Here is a 19,600-nt window from a genome sequence, read left to right as displayed (position 1 = left end):
GATTTGAGACTTTTTGAATGATGGGAGAGATGGGGGTTGGGGAGAGGGAGAAGGAGGAGGACAAGGAAGAGGAGGAGGAGGAAGAAGAAGAAAAAGGAGAAGGTTGAAGGAGAAGAAGGAAAGGAGGAGGAGGCTTGGAAGAAGGGGAGGCAGAAGGTGAGGAAGAGGACAGAAAGTTGCTGAGTAATAATGAGCTTCTGTTGTATTAAGTCCATGTTGACTCAAGGATTCCCAGGGTGAAGTGAAGATGTCCATGTTCTTGTTAGCCTCATGCACTTTTCCAAGTTATCACCCTCATCTCCCTGTCAGCGTGGACAAGATACATGGCAATACATTTGGGATACTGAAAATGTGGGTCATTGTCCTAATTCTAAAAAGCAATGACTTTAGAATTTGATAAACCAAGGTTTGAACCCCAGCCCTTCTTATTATTTGCCATATGAATGTGAACAAATTTCTTAATCTCTCTGAGCTTCAGTTTCTTTTGTAATGCAAAGATTTGATTTCTCTCTTGCATTGCTGTTGAAAGGATTAAGTGTCATTTATAAAAATATCTAATATGGTCCCTGATTTATAGGAAGCACACAGTGAATGGATGTTGTTGTTGTTATTATTTCAGTCATTTTTTCCCCCGCTAATAACTTCTTTAGTGTTACCTTGTTCTTGCATTTGTTTTTTTTCCCCACTAGATTATAAAATCAGAGGAGAAGGGTGTTGGTTGAATCTTATCCTTCCGAGGCCCTCGTGCTTAGTAAACACTTGGTATTTGACTAATAGAAAATTCTGTGATAATTGAAAATGAGGAAATGAGAGAACAGATTCTTATCCACTTCTTGGCATTCATTTTATCTAATATTTTATGTGCTTGTATAGAATTTACTGGAACTTCACAAATGGGAAAATAGGTTAAGTCCAATCATAAGAGGGTTAGAAAAATCTCTGAACATTTCTGAAAGAATCCTGTAATCCTTTATGTCCCAAGGGAAGGGAGAGTATATTACACACACACACACACACACACACACACACAGACATATATATATATATATATATATATATATATATATATATATATATATATATGAATGATATGGGAAAAACCTTTGAGCCATGTTGTTTAGTTGCTAAATGCTGTCGGAACAGAAGGCATACTGGAAGGCTCTTTTACCAGAGATGCTCAAAAGTTCCTGAGCCCAGGCCTCACATGGGGAAGCTTAACAGATTGCAGGGTTCTCACCCCACAGATCCTGATTCAGGCTGCAATCCTGGTTTGCATCTGCTGATAAACTGAGGCTGAAGCCAGGCCATCACCCCAGTGTGGGCCCTGTCCTGACCCAGGCTGAAACATTTCACAGGAGGGCCACTTTAGCCACTACTGTCACTTAATTATATGGCTTTCTGAGCCAACAGATAATTGTCCTTTTATTGGCCCTGCTAGCAGAACCAAGGTTCAGGAATTTGCTAATTACTGTTCCCCGTTGACTGATTATCTACAACTACTGCGTTTATACTTAGACATGTATTTAGTTTTTTTTATTTTAAGTTTCTTTTTTATTGATTATGGTCTCACATAATTGTCCTTATTCCCCCATTCCCATCCCAAACCCCTCCCTAGATATGCCCCCCCCTTCCCCGCCCACAACCCCTGTTGTCCATGGCCACTGGCTAGGTCCATATGTATGCACATAAGTTCTTTGGTTGATCTCTTCCCCTTACTCCCTTCCTCCCTTACTTTCCCTCTGAGGTTTTAGAGTCTGATTGCTGGTTCTCTTTCTCTGAGTCTGTTTATGTTGTTCATTATTTCCTCTAGATGTGTGAGATCATGTGATCCAAGAAATACCATGTATTTAGTTTTTAAATCAGTTTAAATCCCAGGTCCACAGCCACCTATCTGAGTGGCTGCACATGATATGTTTACCTGCTGCTGCCTCCACACCTCAGCCTAAGGCACTGGAGATGGCTAAGTTAGTAAGCACCACTGCAGAAGCAGCAGTGTTGATTGCTGCCACCACATTCGATGAGCCTCCTGGAGACTTCCAAGTGTCCCTTGAAGGTGGATTAGTCCCTTATTGCTCCACAGAATCCTGGGCTCAGAGAGATTAAGTGTCACTCTCAAGGTCACGGTGTTGCTAAGCAATAGAGCTGAGATCCAAACTTAAATACATCTGATTTCAAAACCCCTGCTACTTGATCTGAAGGCAAATCCTGCCTTTTCATAACTTACACCAGGTGAGTGTTAAAGGCAGTATTTCCAGTCTGTCTCAATGAGAGGAGAACCAGTTTTGCTTTTGCAAGGTGAGGATTTAGAATGCTTTTTCACGTTTCTGTTAGACTCTTCTTGTCCTTTTCGTGCAAAGAGTCCATGTGAGGTGGGGTAAGTCAATGTGCCATGCGAGGGCATGTCCTTGGCTCTGGTCTCCAAATGCAGGGGTTTGAATTCCAGAGAGAACACACAACCTTCCAAAGGCTTCTTCCCCCCATGGTGAGACCGAAGAACTGGCTGCACATATTTCTAGAGAGCTTAGACATGAAGCAGCGTCATCGGCAGCTTTTCTGCAGAGGGCAGCCCGGTAGGCTGGTGAGAATGGGACAGGCCAGAGGCAGTCAACCACAGAAACAACTTGTACTGCATTGCAGAGTGCCAGGGAAGGGCCATGGAAAACAACCGCTGAGAGGGAGAGCTGGCTCTGCTGGCAGGAAGGCGAAACACAGCTGCAGTTCCAGACAGCCGAGAGGCGCCTGCACAGAAGTCACAGAATATCTGCACCTCTCTTATCAGAGCAGAAAACAACTCTCCTCAACCGCCCCCCTCCAATGAAAAAGCTTAAGATGAAAACGTTCCTGACACTTGACAATAAAATGACAAAAATACTTTCTTTAAAAAAATATATTTTATTGATGTTTTACAGAGAGGAAGGGAGAGGGACAGAGAGTTAGAAACATCAATGAGAGAGAAACATAAATCAGCTGCCTCTTGCACACCCCCCACTGGGTACATGCCCTGGACCGGAATCGAACCTGGGACCCGTCAGTCCACAGGCTGATGCTCTATCCACTGAGCCAAACCAGTCAGGGCCAAAAATACATTCTTGTATTGAGGAAGCTGGGTCCCGGGTCTCACAACCTTTGGAAGGAACCACTCACATCTGCAAGTCACTCAGCAGTGGGCTTTAGCATGTGAGATGCAAGGGGGAGGAAGGGTGGGGACATTTCAGGGGTCCTGAGGACCAAGCTCCTGGAAATATTCACCACCAGAGTCAATTCTCAGGTTGCACAGAGGAAACATGTTTCTTTTCTTTCTTTTTTTTTTTTTTTTTAAATATATTTTATTGATTTTTTTTACAGAGAGGAAGGGAGAGAGATAGAGAGCTAGAAATGTCAATGAGAGAGAAACATCGACCAGCTGCCTCTTGCACACCCCCTACTGGGGATGTGCCCACAACCAAGGTACATGCCCTTGACCGGAATCGAACCTGGGACCTTTCAGTCCGCAGGCAGACGCTCTACCACTGAGCCAAACCGGCTTCGGCAGGAAACATGTTTCTATATTACATTTCTCAGTCTGAGTCTCAAGTTCATCGTTAATTGATTCATTTACTTATTCATGCTTTCATTCATTCAATTATTGAGTATCTGCTATAAGCAGGAAGCCAGCAATGCATAAGACAGTTAAGCAAATGCAATTGTGCTCAGCTTCTGAAATCTTAATCTTAAGGAGGAAAAGTATTCCTCCCTCTTCTGAAGTACCACACCCCTCTCATGGAACTTTTTATGGTGCCCAGTGCTCTTCACAATGGCATATTAGAAAGAGCACAGAGCCTCCGACATAACCCCAGGACTCTATGCTTCTAGGAAGTTGTCCCTGCCCACAGTTCCCACCGCAGCCCAGATTTTGTTTGCCAAAATCTTGCAGTCTTGATATCTGACCCTTCCCCCATACTCTGCTCAAAGGTTGAGTGAATAGCAGTTAAACATAGTGGGGTTTACAGTCAGACTGCCTGGATTTAAGTTCTGTCTTGGCTATCTGATAGCCATGCAAATGCAACCTTTGGCAAATAGCTTAATTCCTTCGATTCTCAATTTTCTCATTTGTACAGTAGGAATAATTATAGTGCTTACCTCATAGGATTGGTGTCCTAAATGTGTTGATACATATGAATTTTAAAAATGTAACATTATTCTTCCCTTTCCAGGAATCTTCACTGAATCATTTTTGCTCATCTAATCAAACCTAAACTAAGCGCGGTGTCCAAGATACTGTCTTCTCTGTATTCTTTTTGCATTTCCTAAGTTCTCAGCCTTACACCCACCAGACTAATTACTGTTCCCTAAGATACCTCCTGAGCTTCTCCCATGAATCTTTGTTCAGCCTTCCTCCTCACTTAGGCTACCTCTCCCTTTGCTCTGCACTGTACACCTTGACTAATCATCCAAAATCCAATTTTAATGCATCTTCTGCTCATGTAGCCTCCCCTGATGCTTAGTCAGAATCAACTCTCTTCTTTTGCTTGCCATTATAATTCCACCTGCCCTTTATTAGAACTACTTGGGTAGATAGTTTTATATCCTATTCAATGATGACTTTCTCTAGGTGAGAGGACTTGTTTACTAATATTTATTGAATAAAATAAAATTAATTTAATCTATAATTATCTCAAAATGCAGAGTCTAACAGTAAAAAAAAAAAAAAAAGAACAGTTGGTTTGGGATTAATCTTTCAATTCTATTTATAAAATCTGTTATCTATATGATTCTAGGATAATGGGGCCTAGTTAAAAACATAGCGTTTTACCTGGGTTGCAGTTGCTCAGTGGTTGACCTGTGGATCAGGAGATCACCATTGTATTCCCCCTTAGGGCATATGCCTTTAGCAGGGGATGTGCAAGAGGCAGCAGATCAATGATTCTCTCATCATTGATCTCTCTCTCTCTCTCTCTCTCTCTCTCTCTCTCTCTCTCTCTCTCTCCCCACTTCTTCCTTCTTCTCTGAAACACATACACTAGAAGTCCAGTGCATGAATTCATGTACCAGTGGGGTCCCTCGGCCTGGCCTGCAGGATCTGGTTGGAACTGGCTCTCCAACATCGCCCAAGGGGTTCTGGATTGTGAGAGGGCACAGGCCAGGCTGAAGGGCCCCACCAGTGCATAATTAGGGCCAGGGAGGGATATGTGAGGTAGGCCGGTAGGTGAGGGCCTACAGGAGGTTGGCTGGCCATGGGAGGTTGGCTGTGGGAGCTCACTGACCACCAGGGGCAGCTCCTGCATTGAGCATCTGCCCCCGGTGGTCAGTGTGTATCATAGTGACCAGTTGACTGGTCGGTTGGTCATTAGGTCAGTTAGGCTTTTGTGCATATTTATTTATGTATATATACTGTGTATGTATACTAAAAAGACAGAGGTTTTTAGGTTGATTTATTCTCTTATGTCATTTATAATCTACCTAACCACATTTATGTCTCATAGTGGCAGATATTTGAGGGAAAGCTTAGTCTATATGCTAAGCTTGAAACTTGCCTCTTAAGTTAGACAGAGACACATTGTTTGAATACTGTCCTGAATAGTTTGAGAAATCAGTACTTATGGTATAGTAGAAACAACATCTCTGAATTATTCATCACCATACACTAGAAGCATCCAGCTATGTGAGATAAGGCCAGGAAAAAAGTAGAAGAATTAGACAGTAGTACCTGGGGCTCCAACTCATTTTGTCCACAAAAGGAAGATTGACAATTCACCTCCTGGTGAAAAACAAATTCTCAGCAATTAGGGACACTTGAAAACAGACTTCAATATTTAAAAAAAAAAAAAAAAAAAAAGATTGGGATTTAGCTGTGATTCAGCATTCCATCCCTGGGCAGATGAAAGAGAAACCATGGATGACAAAAAGACTACAAGTGTGTGAGTGAGATGCAATAACAGAGGAACTGGGTGAGGTCTGAGGTCTAGAATCCTAACCAGGATCCTTCTCAGCAGCACAACTGTAAAGTTAACATTTAATACCAGATAAAATGAATTGAGATTCTTTCCCTTCTTATTAGACTCACAGTTAAGGTCTTAAATAAGAATAAAAGGTGCTAACTATCTCTCATTTTTAAGTTTGCTTAGCCTTCACCAGCCGGGGACAGTCACCTTCTGTTGGATTGATTAGAAGGCATCAGAATTGACCCAACCTTTATGACTCCAGCAAACATAGGGCTGATCCAGAAAGAACAAATTCTGCTTAAGGGATGCTATTTTCCTGGAGAAAATGGCTTATCTTCTGCAAACCAGTGGAGGGGATGAATTTCAAGAAAATCACCCCTGTGAGCTGGGGACACTGTCATTTCACTCACTTCCTTTAAGTCTGCTTTGCTGGTGACCTTGCCTAGCACCCCTTTTGCTGCCAAAGCAGCCACGTAAAAAAAAAAAATTAGTCAGAGACCATGAGACTGAGAGTCTGCAGCAAAACATAAAGCATCCTCACTCACCACTTGTCCTGAGACAAATATATAAATCCTAAGAGCTTATTGGAGACTGAAAAATAGTTGGATTTCACCTGTCAGCCATAACCCATCCATGACATCTATGGTGACAGGGCTCTGGCAACATGAGGCCCAGGGATAGGCTCTCTTTGAGGGGACCAAAGAAAGGATAGGAGAAGACAGACAGTGGAAGGAACCCTCTAAAAAGCTTACTCATAGGAGCCAAAAGATAGTTACCCAAAGCACATTGATGGCCATAGAGATAACAAGAGAAACAGCAACAGGCAAAAGACCAAGGGTTGTAATCTGTCTAATCAAGTACCCGCCCTCCTCCTTACCTTTCTCAGTATCTGCAATAGTCAACAAACTATAATCTAGAAGAGCGGGAGGGTCACAGGAAGTGTGGAAGCTAGGTCAACCCCTCTCTATTCCCCTCACCCACACTCTTCACTCCAAAACACAGTTCTACCCTCTGCTGAGGAAGGAGACAAAAAGAGCTTTAATCAAGGTTGAAATTGTCATTTAACGTGAAATCTTGTGCATGAGAATAAAACTCTTCTAATAAAGTGCCAGGAAAATCAAGGGATCAGACCAAGATGTCATGAAAGGAGATACTGCCCATCGGGACAGGGGAGTGACACAGCACAGTTGGGGAACAGTTTATGAAACCAACAAAACCATTTCATGTTCATACCCAATGAGCTGAGACACTCCAATAGACATCAATACCACTTTTCAAAAACTTGTTTAAATTTAAATTGAAACTGGGAAAAGTAACGCTGAATGATCATTCACTCAGCTTGCGTTCTTGGCAAACGTTAAAGGGGGATGTTTGCTTGCGAGGAGCTGTCTTGTTTTTGCAGCCTGGAGTATTAAAATAGCAAAAAAGCAATGGAAGAGGGCTTTGGAGCCGGGGAGCTGGGCTTTGGCTGAATGGCTCATCATGCCATCCATTAAAAATTATGATTTGCAGTCTATTTACTACCACAGCGAGAAGTGTTAGGGAAAAGCTTAATGTTTCAGGCTTAACTGGAGCTATAATTTAATGATTTCCTATCAATAATAATTCTACTCTCGGCCATAGACCTGGAGCAATTTGTTACCACTCTTCTCACTTGCTCTTCGCAGGCACGGCTGAGACTGGATGACCTTGTTAGAGATTGGGATTTTTTTATTAAAAGGTCCAGGAGCCATAGGATTTCAGGGCAGCAACTGTGTCAGATAGAGGCTTGTGAATATGGATGGTTCAGAATGGATCATGCCAGGTTTGAGTTCCAGAGAAGCAGGGAAAATAGCTTTTAAAACCTGCAGGGAGAACCAAGAGGGAGTCTGCATTATGACCAGTCAATGCAGGTATTCTTGTCGGCTTTCCTCTAACCTCTCCAGGTTTTGAAAAGCCCAGGAGATGGGAGGACTGGAGAGAGGAAAAGGGAAGCACAAAGCCCCTATACTAGGAGGGCAATGCTCTGGATCCCCCAAAACAGAGGGGAGGCGGAGGAAGTCATAAAACTGAGTAAAGAGTGAAAAATTTCAAGTTTAAATTTGAGGCAAATGGGTGTGTGTCTGAGGTGTTCTTGCTATTAAAGTGGTTACAGCGATAACTATAGAACTTTTTTCGGGTGATTAGTGTGTGTTTTTGCACAGTTATACTTTTAAAAAAATATATATTTTATTTATTTTTTACAGAGAAGAAGAGAGAGGGATAGAGAGTTAGAAACATCAATTAGAGAGAAACATCAATCAGCTGCCTCCTGCACACCCCCTACTGGGGATGTGCCTGCAACCAAGGTACATGCTCTTGATCAGAATAGAACCTGGGACCTTTCAGTCTGCAGGCTGACACTCTATCCACTAAACCAAATCGGTTTCAGCTGCACAGTTGTACTTTTAAATGCACACACAGAGACACAGTTACATGCACAGATGTGCACCCAGCACCCCCCCAACACACACACACACACACACACACACACACACACACATACACACACACACGTGTGCTGCTGTCATAAAGAACAGGCACATATCCATGTTTCTCTTTGTTCCAATAAGAGTTAGCCTTTGCAATCAGGAAAATGGTTGAAATACTCAGCCCAGAGGACCACATGAGAGAACCGGCAGTATGTTATCCCCACTGACCTTTTATGTTATTTACTGATGCTTTGTTCTTAATTCCCTTTGCTCTCTTCTGTCTGCTGTGATGCGGAACAGTGTTGCAGTATTAACAGTCAATATCAGCCTTGGTTTGTAGCTGACTTTCCCACATCCTCCTTGGTGGTAGTGACTGGATGAGCAATTGCTAGCACATGCCTGGACTGACTGATGAGGACAGTGGCCTTACATGTCCACGGAGACTGTAAAACAGAGTGACCGGGGCAGGAAGCATAGATCTGCTGTCTGACATCACTGTCTCTGAGTTTTCTTTACTGGCTGCTGTGGAGAGACCAAGTACTAGCTCTTTGATGATTACCGAGCAGGGAGAGAAGAGTTATTAAACAAGACCATTAACCTTTTTCAGTTTTATATTCACTGATGTGTACGGTAGTCCTTTTGTCAAAAGTACCCTTTGGGTAACTATTGTATTTCTCCTCTTGTTTAAAAGAGAGGCATTTGGATTTCAGTTGTATTTTTGGAAAACCCATCCATAGGAAAGGTGGACTTATAAAAGAAGAAGAAATTTTATTTAAATATGAAAAAAGCACAACACTTTCATCCAGATTTAGAGGGAAAAAGAGGTCCATGCTGTAGAGACATATCTCGAATGGTACAGTTACTTTGACACATCAGTCTAGTTTATATTGTCAGGGCAGAATAGAGGGTAACGCGTTGAGCTGTGAGGATCTAAAGAGATAGAAACAAAAGCAGGAAGCATAGTGTCTGGTGAACAATAAACCTTCAAAACCATTAGCAGCCCTCAGGACAGCACAACGGAATTCTGGATTCAGGTCATTCTTCCTAAATGCTTTATGGGCTCTGGATTTCTGGCAATAGCCTTGTCCTTGTCGCCCTTGTCTTCTGGCCATGTCCTCCTTTAAAGGAGATCCAGATTCCACTCCAATGGCTCTGCTTTCTGCCAGCTCCAGTTTAGGAACACACGGAGTTCAAAGAAAAGAAAGCTACCAGGCTGGGAATTTCCAGCCACCCCGAAGACTCATCTCCATGAAGTGACACCAGGAAGTGATGTCCACTTTTGGCTCTCCTCCCTGTGCTATTTCTGTTTCCCAGGAAACTAGGGCAGCTACATTTCAGGGTCAATGACTTTACTATGAGGGCAATTGTGCAGAAGAGTTTCCTATTCATTAGGTCAGTTTAAGGACATCATCACCCTCATTGCTGCCCTAGAGAGATATCAAAGGTATTACATTTCAAATCCTGGAGCCCTAATGAGACCATTGATCTGAAAACTTTTTGGAAGGGTGGATATGTATATATACTTGGATCTCTATTTGGCAGTCTTCAAAGGACTCGCTATTTGTCAAAGTTTCCTAACACTTTCTACTTTATTTCCCCTGAAGATCTTTTTGTTTTCCTCTTCTTTAGATTGATTCCATTTAATGAAAGTCACTGGAGACAGCTTTATGTACATTGTAATGAGGGCTGATGATTAGCTAGAGTTTGAAGACTGGTTTGGATCTGTGTTTGTTAAGGTGCAGAGGTTCCAAAGTAGAAATTGAGGAATAATCTCCTGAGGCTGGTCACATGAAAACAGTTTCTCTCAGAATATTTTTTACTTATATTTCTACAAAATCTCATTCTACAGTTAATTTTAGGTAACCAGAATAGACTCGAGTGGGCCAGTGCCGAGAGTGGCAGATCAGGCTCTCTCAGTCTCATTGTTGAGACTTAGTCCTGAAGTTGAAAACTCAATGAGGGCAGGGATCACTTCCCATCTATGTTTCTTGCACCTTGTGTTGTGTCTTCATATAGTAGTTAATTAATCAGTATTTGCTGAGCAAACAAATGCGGACTGAACAAATATGTTTTACATATCTTATTGAAGTATTAATTTAAGTAAGTTTATTTAAATACAAACCTTTTCTCCACTGATTCATAAAGTGTGATGCTATTGGGTTTTGTTTCTTTCCCCAATACTTCTCTGTTTTCATAGGAAATGTTCTGATGGTACAATAAAGTTATGGTGGAAAGAGCATTAGACATAAACCCAGGAGGACTAACTGAGCTCCTATCCTACTGTGCTAGCAACTACCCTTGAATTTGGTAAAGTTGTTTCACCTACAGACCTCATATGGAAAACTAATAATGGTAGAAATTTCAGAAAACTGTCTAAATCCTTTCTGGTCTATAGGTAGGATGTATTTACCTCAGCTTTTCTCTTGGCTTAAGTTTATTAAATGCCTAAATGAATTTTTAAAATGTGAAGAGAAAGTGTCTTTCTTGAATGACCAGGTCTGTTATTGCAACTTTAGTTATATTTTGTAGAAAATGACTTCTTTTTCATTGATTTAAAAATATATATTTTAGATTAATTATACAACTTCTTAGATCACTAGTAAGAAAAATATTATATTTGTATTTCTGTTGAATTTAGTGTATTTTAACTATGGGAAATTGATACATTTATGATATTTAACTTTATTTTAGGAATATGTAATATTTGCTCATTTACTTAAGCATTCTTTTATTACTCATTAATTATAATTTGTAATTTTTCTTTTTTATGATTTGTTCTCATTAATTTTATTCACGAATAGTCTCTCTTTTTTTACTAGAAAGATATAATAGAAAGTAAAAATATGCTTTAGATAGCTTGACAGGAGACAGGTTTGTAAAAGTTTCAATTCTTTTTTCAAGGAACAAATTGAATGTCTTGAAAATATTTGGCACATCAATTTAGTCTTATATCATTCATTTAATATTTTGGCAGTTCTACCTATTGAATTTACTATTTTCTGAGTTACATATATTCTCGGCAAGAAAACAAATCACCTGACATTTTAAGATGTATTAATAAATACCACAGGAAGAAACAGGGCCTATTTTAATAGTTTCTGCCTCATACTTTAAAGTAATTGCCTTTCCTATGTCTCAGCTGATATTAAAATTAATGTCAGAAAAATAAGTACAAATGAATCTTTAAATGGCTAGGTAATAATGATAACATCTCTAGATGGGACATTTTTTGCATTCTGGGATGGACACTTGACATATATTAGGTATGTTAACTCTCACAGAACCATAATCAAAGGAATGTGAGAGCCTCATTTTGCAGATGACCACCCTGTCTACCATCCAGCTCAAACCTGCTCTTATCCATCGCCACTATACAAACTGCCTTCCTGAAACTGAAAACATTTACATTCACACAGACACCAGCTTCTTCTTATAGGAAGGCACTATATTGAATCAGTAAATTGCTTTGCTAGCTGGAATTGCTATGTTAAGAATACCAACTTCAAATCAGATTGTATTTTTGCTTCATGCTATATTTTCTGTCTTTCTAAGACTTAAGATACAAAGCAGAACAATTTCTGTTGACACTGCATTTCTCTTATAAGAAAGACACATGGTCTATGAACTACTGCTTAAACATATAGCATAAAGTTATTATGCAATCACTAGAATTTAAACAGTGCAAATTTGTAAATCGAACCAGTTGGTACAAGTGAATCAGCAATACCTTAATTTCCTGTTTGCAGGTATTTGCTTTTGGTGGTGGAGCTGAATACACTAACTTGTTTCTCTTCCTGATGCACTCGAATGTATTAATATAGAGTGATGTAGAAGAGTTTTCATAAAACACCAGAGCAACACTGCTTTCTAAAAATAAATGTTGTTGATGATTGTGGCTGAGACTAATATTTGTGTCTTCCATAGTCATTCTTCCCATCTTTCTCACTAACAGAACCATAACAGGGGAGAAGCAACAATGTGACCAGTAAAAAAAACCCCATGTTTATCATCTACCATCTATCTATCTATCTATCTATCTATCTATCTATTATATATTTATCTATCATCTATCATCTATCTACTGTATCTATCTATCTATCTATCTATCATCTATCACCTATCTATCTACTATATCTATCTTCTATCTAGCTTCTATCTCTCTATCTATCATCTACCTATCATCTATCTATCATCTATCTACTGTATCTATCTATCTATCTATCTATCTATCATCTATCTATCTACTATATCTATCTATCTATCTATCTATCATCTATCTATCTATCTATCTTTCTATCTATCTATCTATCTATCTATCTTCTATTTATCTATCTTCTATCTATCTATCATCTATTTATCTATCTATCTATCTATCTATCTATCTATCATCTATCATCTATTTATCATCTACATTTTCCAGTAACATGTTTGGTCTTTGAAATGTAAGCAGACGTTATTAGGTGGGGCTTCCAGAAAGTTCTTTAGGAGAAAGGCAGGCTCAGCTTGTGCATGCTCCTTTCCCTCTGCCAGTCCACTTCCTCCTGCCAAGAACACACATCAGCTGCTCTCCTATCACAGCACTAGCCATTGGCCAGCAGCAGCTCTCCTCACATAGACTGCAGGGAGGAGCAAAGGTCGCAGAAATGTTGCTGAGCCCCTGAACTGTCATTAACTGCAGCTTGCCGCTAGATTTCATATTTTCATGAAGAAAAGAGTCAGGCTGTCTTACTTATTTCCAGCATTTCTGTTGTCCATAGTGAATACAACTAATTGACAAAATGTGTCTTTAGATAAAAATTGTCTTCAGAAACCTGGAAAGAAAAGACGGATGTCTGGAAACCAGCAATCAACAAACCAGTGTATTATGATTTTATAGCCACATTTTTTAGTATAGACACATTTTTATTATAAAATTATCAACTAGACACATTGGGAAGGGAGTTCTCAAAAATTTTTTTGGGGGGGAGGGGTCTGGATTAATTTATGGCTGAAAAACTGAATTAGCTTCAGGGTCCTTATGCCATCTACTTGGGATAAGTTAAAACAAAATGTCTCTGGAGACAGTGAATGTAAGACCCATAGAACCCCTGGAGAGTGCCATCATGTACTGTTCATCTTTGCATTCTCTTCCTTTGCCCATCCTCGGAGTTTGCATAATGCTAGCTTTGCCCCGGCCTTGGTGCCTCATAATCAATTGTCCTCGTAGCTTTGCCCTCACTGATCTGTGAGCTCATCGAGGGCAGGAATGCTGTTTTATTGATTTATATATTCAGAACATAGTCCAACAATAGTGCTCAGTAACTGGATGTTGAATGAATGAATGCATGAATTATGATCACCAGGTCATACTGGCCCTCTCTGAGGGACTGAGCCTCTTCCTGCATTAGGAAAGAACACAGATCCTGCCTTGTTCCGGGGTACTTTCTGGCAGAGATGAGCTTCCTGGTATGGATGTAGATGAGGGCATGGATCTGATGTACTCACCGAGGTTTGGGGTCTGATCCCTGATCTCATGGAGATGTGAGCTGCAACAGGGTACGATTTTTCAGGTGCTTTCCAGACCGTTTCTAAGAAAGTGCCAATGGCCCCCGGGACTTGTGCTCAGAAAGCAGTGCAAAGGTAGAAAGGTCATAGGGAAAGCAGTCACAGGGACAGCAACTTACATCTAACATGTATTGTTTGTCTCTCTCCAAACATGGATATGTCTACTACACAGGGCCGATGTAAGGTCTGAAAGAAATGGGAAGTTGAAAGTGCTTGCCTGTCCCATAGAAGATGCTCAAAGAAAGGAATTACACTGCTTTATTCTGTAATAGGTCCTATTGCTCTAATAAGAAACACTGTCATCATTTTCCGGGAGTGTTTCTAGGGTCCATGACGAGGAAAGAACACACATTAGGTTAAAATACTTGTGGAATGTGACTTTATTTACAGGAGAAATTACAGTATAAAGCAAGGACCTCCCCATTCTTGGGGTATCTCTACTGTCAAACTAGTAACTGCGTCACCCAGTGAGTGGGGGCGAGGAGCAGTCCGATCCAGTATCTAATGCACCCACCCTCTACAACCTTGCTTGCCAGAGGAAATAAGGGAAGGAACTAGGCACTGATGTTTTCACAAACCTCTTCCATTTCAATGCCCCTTTCTCTTTCCTCCTGTGCTATTTTAAGAGACAGTGAATCAAATTATTTCTGCAAGAATAGGCTTTCATCCTTACGCTTAAAAAAGATTGATGTTCATATTCATTATGGACCAAGTCTGCCTCCCTCCACCAGCAGCTCTTTTGTTATTTTCCCTTGCTACAAACATCTCTGTTCACTTTACATTCACCACCCCATCAAGTCTCTAGTTCTGGATTGGGAGCAAATTTTGGAAACTGTAATAACTGCTCTGTAAAGTTCTCTTACTTTTTCAATTCAGATGTAATGATAGTGCCAGCTGTCATAGAACCTGCTATTTGCATCCACAAAGGTTAGACAAATCTGTTTGTAAACATCTTGATACTTGACTGTTTATCTTTTGGGAAATAAATACGCCTTCACGTGTTCTTTGTAAGGAAATGTGAGCACAAGAACTCTGCAGCCGCCTCCTCCCCGCTGCCCTTCCGCTCCTTTGCTGCACTGGAGCCTGCAGTACTTGCAGTTCTGCAATGGCTGTGTTCTGCAAGGTGTCCGTGACCTTGCATAGATGTTCTGTCCCCTTGGAATAACCTCAGGGAATCATTCGTCTTCCTTTCTTCACTTATAACCATCCTGCTATACCCAGCTCCTCCTTTCCCTTCCTGCTCAAGCCATCATGATGAGACATTTCCGTATCCACTCTGAAGGCCATTCTAAAGCTTGACTTTATTGGTTCCAATTGCATATTTTGTTCACCCCGCTTCAGTCATGTCCTCTCGGAAGTTGTTATAGAATGACAACTATTCTAGGAGCTACTTAAATTCTATGATTCTATGTGTAAACCAGCTCTTCTGTAACTGGAATATCCTATCTTTCCTTGTGCCTCGATAATGTTTCTCACCGAGTAACTGAATTCTGTGACCTTTTCAAAATCTGTGGTGCAAAATCTCATGCCTTTCCTTTATCTCTCAGCCTCCTACTGTATCCAGCTTATGCACCATGGTCTTTCACATAACTGCCCTCTCCAGGATCTTCAGCTTTCCTCTCTCTTCCACATTCACTTGAAATTGCACTAGTATTGAGCAATGGTCCAACTTCTTTCTCCTTAGCTTGTGTTTTCGGACATCACTGAACCAAATACAGCCTTGTGGTTTATTGTCACCTATATGCAGGTGACCAACATGAACTAGGACTTTAAAGACTCCTAGAAAATTTATATGTTCCTAGTTAGCTTTTCCATTTTTTAAATATAGCCTCCTTCAAAATTTGCTTCTGTCAATGCATTATTTATTTTCCAAGGCTGTCTCTGTCTCTCTCTATTTCTCTCTCTCTCTCTCTCTCTCTCTCTCTCTCTCTCTCTCTCTCTCTCACACACACACACACACACACACACACACACACACGACACATATGGGACCTAGCAAAATATTCAACTTTCAACTGTTGATCTCCTTACCCACAAACATTTTTTTTTCCCCTGAAGAAAGTAGAAAGATGTTTTGTTTTCAGGATTAAGCTAATCCTTTCACCAGTGATGTGGATTTCACCTTCCTCTTGCCATTGGATGCTGGCCCGTGTCATTGCTGATATGGTTTGTCACACCTGGTCTTGGTATTGCCCACAATATGTTACTGGAACCTGTTTCCTGTTGTGCTTCCTTGTTGTGTGGTCAACACTCTCTTCCCTTCCCAGCCCCATTGCCATGTGTATTTCAGCCTAGTGGCTCTTTCCACATCCTGGGTCTTCCTGTGTTGTGTAAATCTTATGCATTTTCTTGAGTCCATATCTGGGTGAGGGCCTTATTTTGGAGCTGTCATTTCAGTCCTATTTATTAATAAGCTTTCCACTCTCAATAAACCAAGGATTCTTTTTTTTTTTTGTATGAATATTCTCACAACCATTTTCCCCAAAATAAGCATATGAGCCTTTCTTTGAAGTAAAAAAATAAAACACTAACTCTTATTTTAAGCTGAGTTCTTCCCTCCCTCTGGCAATCTCAGGCTCAATAAATAGAAATCAATGAACATTTTGAATAACCATAATTAAAAATATATGATAATAAATTTAAATATTATCTCAGGACACTATACAAGAAAATCATTATGCAGTAATGAAGGAAACATAATTGTGTCATGTATTTGATCAATTAATGTAGTAAAGGGAAAAAGAGAATGCATTGTCCTTGAAATCTGAAATGCATTACTTTGATTGTCATGAGTTTAGAGATAGGCTTACATTTTCTTTTCTAGGAGTTAATCATTACTAAATGTGCAATATATTATGCTGAAAAATTATATTTTTTTCAATTTTATTCTATAGATGATGCTTGTATACCTTAATCATAATCATGAACTACAGTTCAAATTTTATAAATGTAAGAAGGTTAAAATAATGTTGGGTTGACAACAGCCAGTAAGTTAGACTAAGGTTGAGAAGGAGCAGAGGATATTCCTTTCTTTGTTTGGAGGTATTAGATACAATGCCATGGTGAGGTCTGAGATACTGTCCAATAGCTATTGTTTTATTGAATGAAGAGACATAAGGTTAAGTATTACTTTTAACTGTGAAATAACTGGAAATTGTAAATTAATAAAAAATAAAATTTGGATGATAAATAAGATTAAATACTAATATTTTCATCTTTACATAGAGAGCCATATTTAAACAAAGTCTATAGCTCCAGAAATAGAACTAGGAATATATTGTTTGAAATCATGAATTACCAACTTTATTGAAATACACAAATAGTTATAAGAAACATTGAGTTTGAAGTTCACCTGAGAGTGCAAGGAACTGGCTAAAATATTTTCAATGTTCTTTCATCCTTCATCATATGGATTTATTTATTACTTTACCATATGAATAAATAGATTTTTCTATATTAAAATATAAAAAATAAAATAATGTTATGGTATATCTTTCTTGATCTCATTTTTGGCATTAAATTTTTTTATTATCATATTTCATAGATACATTTTCTTAAAAACAACTCTGAACGTATGTAAGTTTATCTCTGAAAATACATAATCCCTACCAGATGTTTTTGTCTGGCTATGGTCCAAGAGATATTAATGGAATTACAATGGAGAAGGTCTTGAGCAAATGTATTTGCCAGTCTGACTGTGCTCTCAATCTTAAATCATACTAACACAGATGATAGGGAGCATTTAGTAAAACTGTTGTGGGGCCTCAGCAATTTATCTGAACATCTGGTAGATTCTATTATCTTCTGTTCTCTTTTTCAAAACCAAGCATGTCCTTACACCGTATTATATAACCCAAGATTAAGATTGGTCTTGCAGAGAATTTTGAAAATATTTATTTCTACATATATTTAAATGTAAACTGTCCTTTGGGCACTTATGATCTCACACACTTTCCTTGTTCCCATCTACTTTTTATTTTTTATATTTTTAGTTATATCTGTATTAAAGTCGTTGTCAAGCTTTCTATTTGCACTCCGCTATCCCCTCTCAGGGGACATCGGAATTCTAGCATATCACTCGGATGTCCCCTGTCAGAGGACATTGCAGTTTATTAGTGATTACGAGGGTCAGTAAATACACGTTTCCGCCGCAAAGTAGCGTTGAGAGTAGCTGGTAGCCAATGTCCAGAATGGTTCGGAGTGCAAAGGGTTAAATTCTCTATTGTTTATAGCATTACATGTGAATTATTTTCCCCATTGACCTCTCCCTGATCATTCTAACCCCTATCCCAGCACTTGCCCTTACCCCTCCTACTGACTGTGTCCATGGGTTATGCTTATATGCATGCATACAAGCCCTTTGGTTTATCTCCCCCCCCCCCCCCACCCCGCCACGTTCCCCCCGAGGTTGAATGGTCTGTTCGATGCTTCTATGTCTGGATCTATTTTAGTTCACCAGTTTACGTTGTTCAGTATATTCCACATATGAGTGAGATAGTGTTATATTTATCTTTATCCAACTGGCTTATTTAGCTTAGCATAATGCTCTTCAGTTCTACCCATGCTATTAAAAATGGTAAGAGTTCCCACTTTTTAAAGCAGCGTAGTATTCCATTGTGTACATGTACTAGTTTTTTAATCCACTCAACTGCTGATGGGTACTTTGACTATTTCCAAATCTTAGCTATGGTAAATTGTTGCACCTACTTTTAATATTTTTTCCAAGGTAGGACCTACCTTGGCATGGACAAAGAAAAATAGAAATTAATTGCTGAAAATATGCTCAAATGCCATAAAGGAAGACTAATAGGAGTCAAACAGTATCATTTTAGCTTTGTTGTTGAGCCATGTTTCATTATAATTTCTCTTCATCTACTCTGTAATGTTTTGTGTAGTCAGTTTTTTTTTAGTGAATTATTAAGACAAGACACCTGTGTTAAGATAGTTCTAGGCTTTCTATAAGCTCCTTAATGCCTCTGAGAGATGACTGGCTGAGTTTCCATGAAGTCAGGCACCAAGCCAGCCCTTAATAGCAGAAAACACACTATTGTTATTGTTCAGAGTTAATAGAGGGGAATAGCAGAACAAATCTGACACTGGATTTTGAACATCTATCTTATCATTCTAAACCCTCCCAATAGACTGTAAACTGTTTAATAGCAGAAATGGATTTTTACTCTCTCTTGTAATTCTGTAATTGTTTTGGACACATTATAATTTCTGAAAATATTTAAGATGATTTCATTTGTTACAACTAAAGTTCTCATTGATTTCTAGATTGGTTTGATTAGTACATATACAAATACACATTGTTTTCCTTGTATTAGGAAAATAGTGGCCTTACAGCTTCCTCTTGGGAAATAGAATGTTGAAAAAGTATTGCCCACATTATAACAACAACAAAAAAAGACAGGTCATATAAAAAATAATAATTGTTACCAAATTCAAAGAGGCGAGGTTGCAGAGCAAGCATTGAGCCTGAAATCTGACAAAAGGCAGGCATATCCAAGGACAGATGGCACACAGGAAATGACTGACCTATGTAAAGAAGACGACAAAGATAGACCCTCCATATAAATGGGAAAGAGAAATTCGGCTAACATGTGTAATGAATGATTAAGGTCTGAGTGTGGGATGGTGTAAAGAAAAGGAGTTTTCAACTACTCTTAGGTTCTTCTCCATAGA

Source organism: Pipistrellus hanaki, assembly GCF_964339955.1.
Source record: "Pipistrellus hanaki genome assembly, chromosome: 12".
NCBI lineage: Eukaryota > Metazoa > Chordata > Mammalia > Chiroptera > Vespertilionidae > Pipistrellus > Pipistrellus hanaki.
This window is presented reverse-complemented; position numbering follows the sequence as displayed.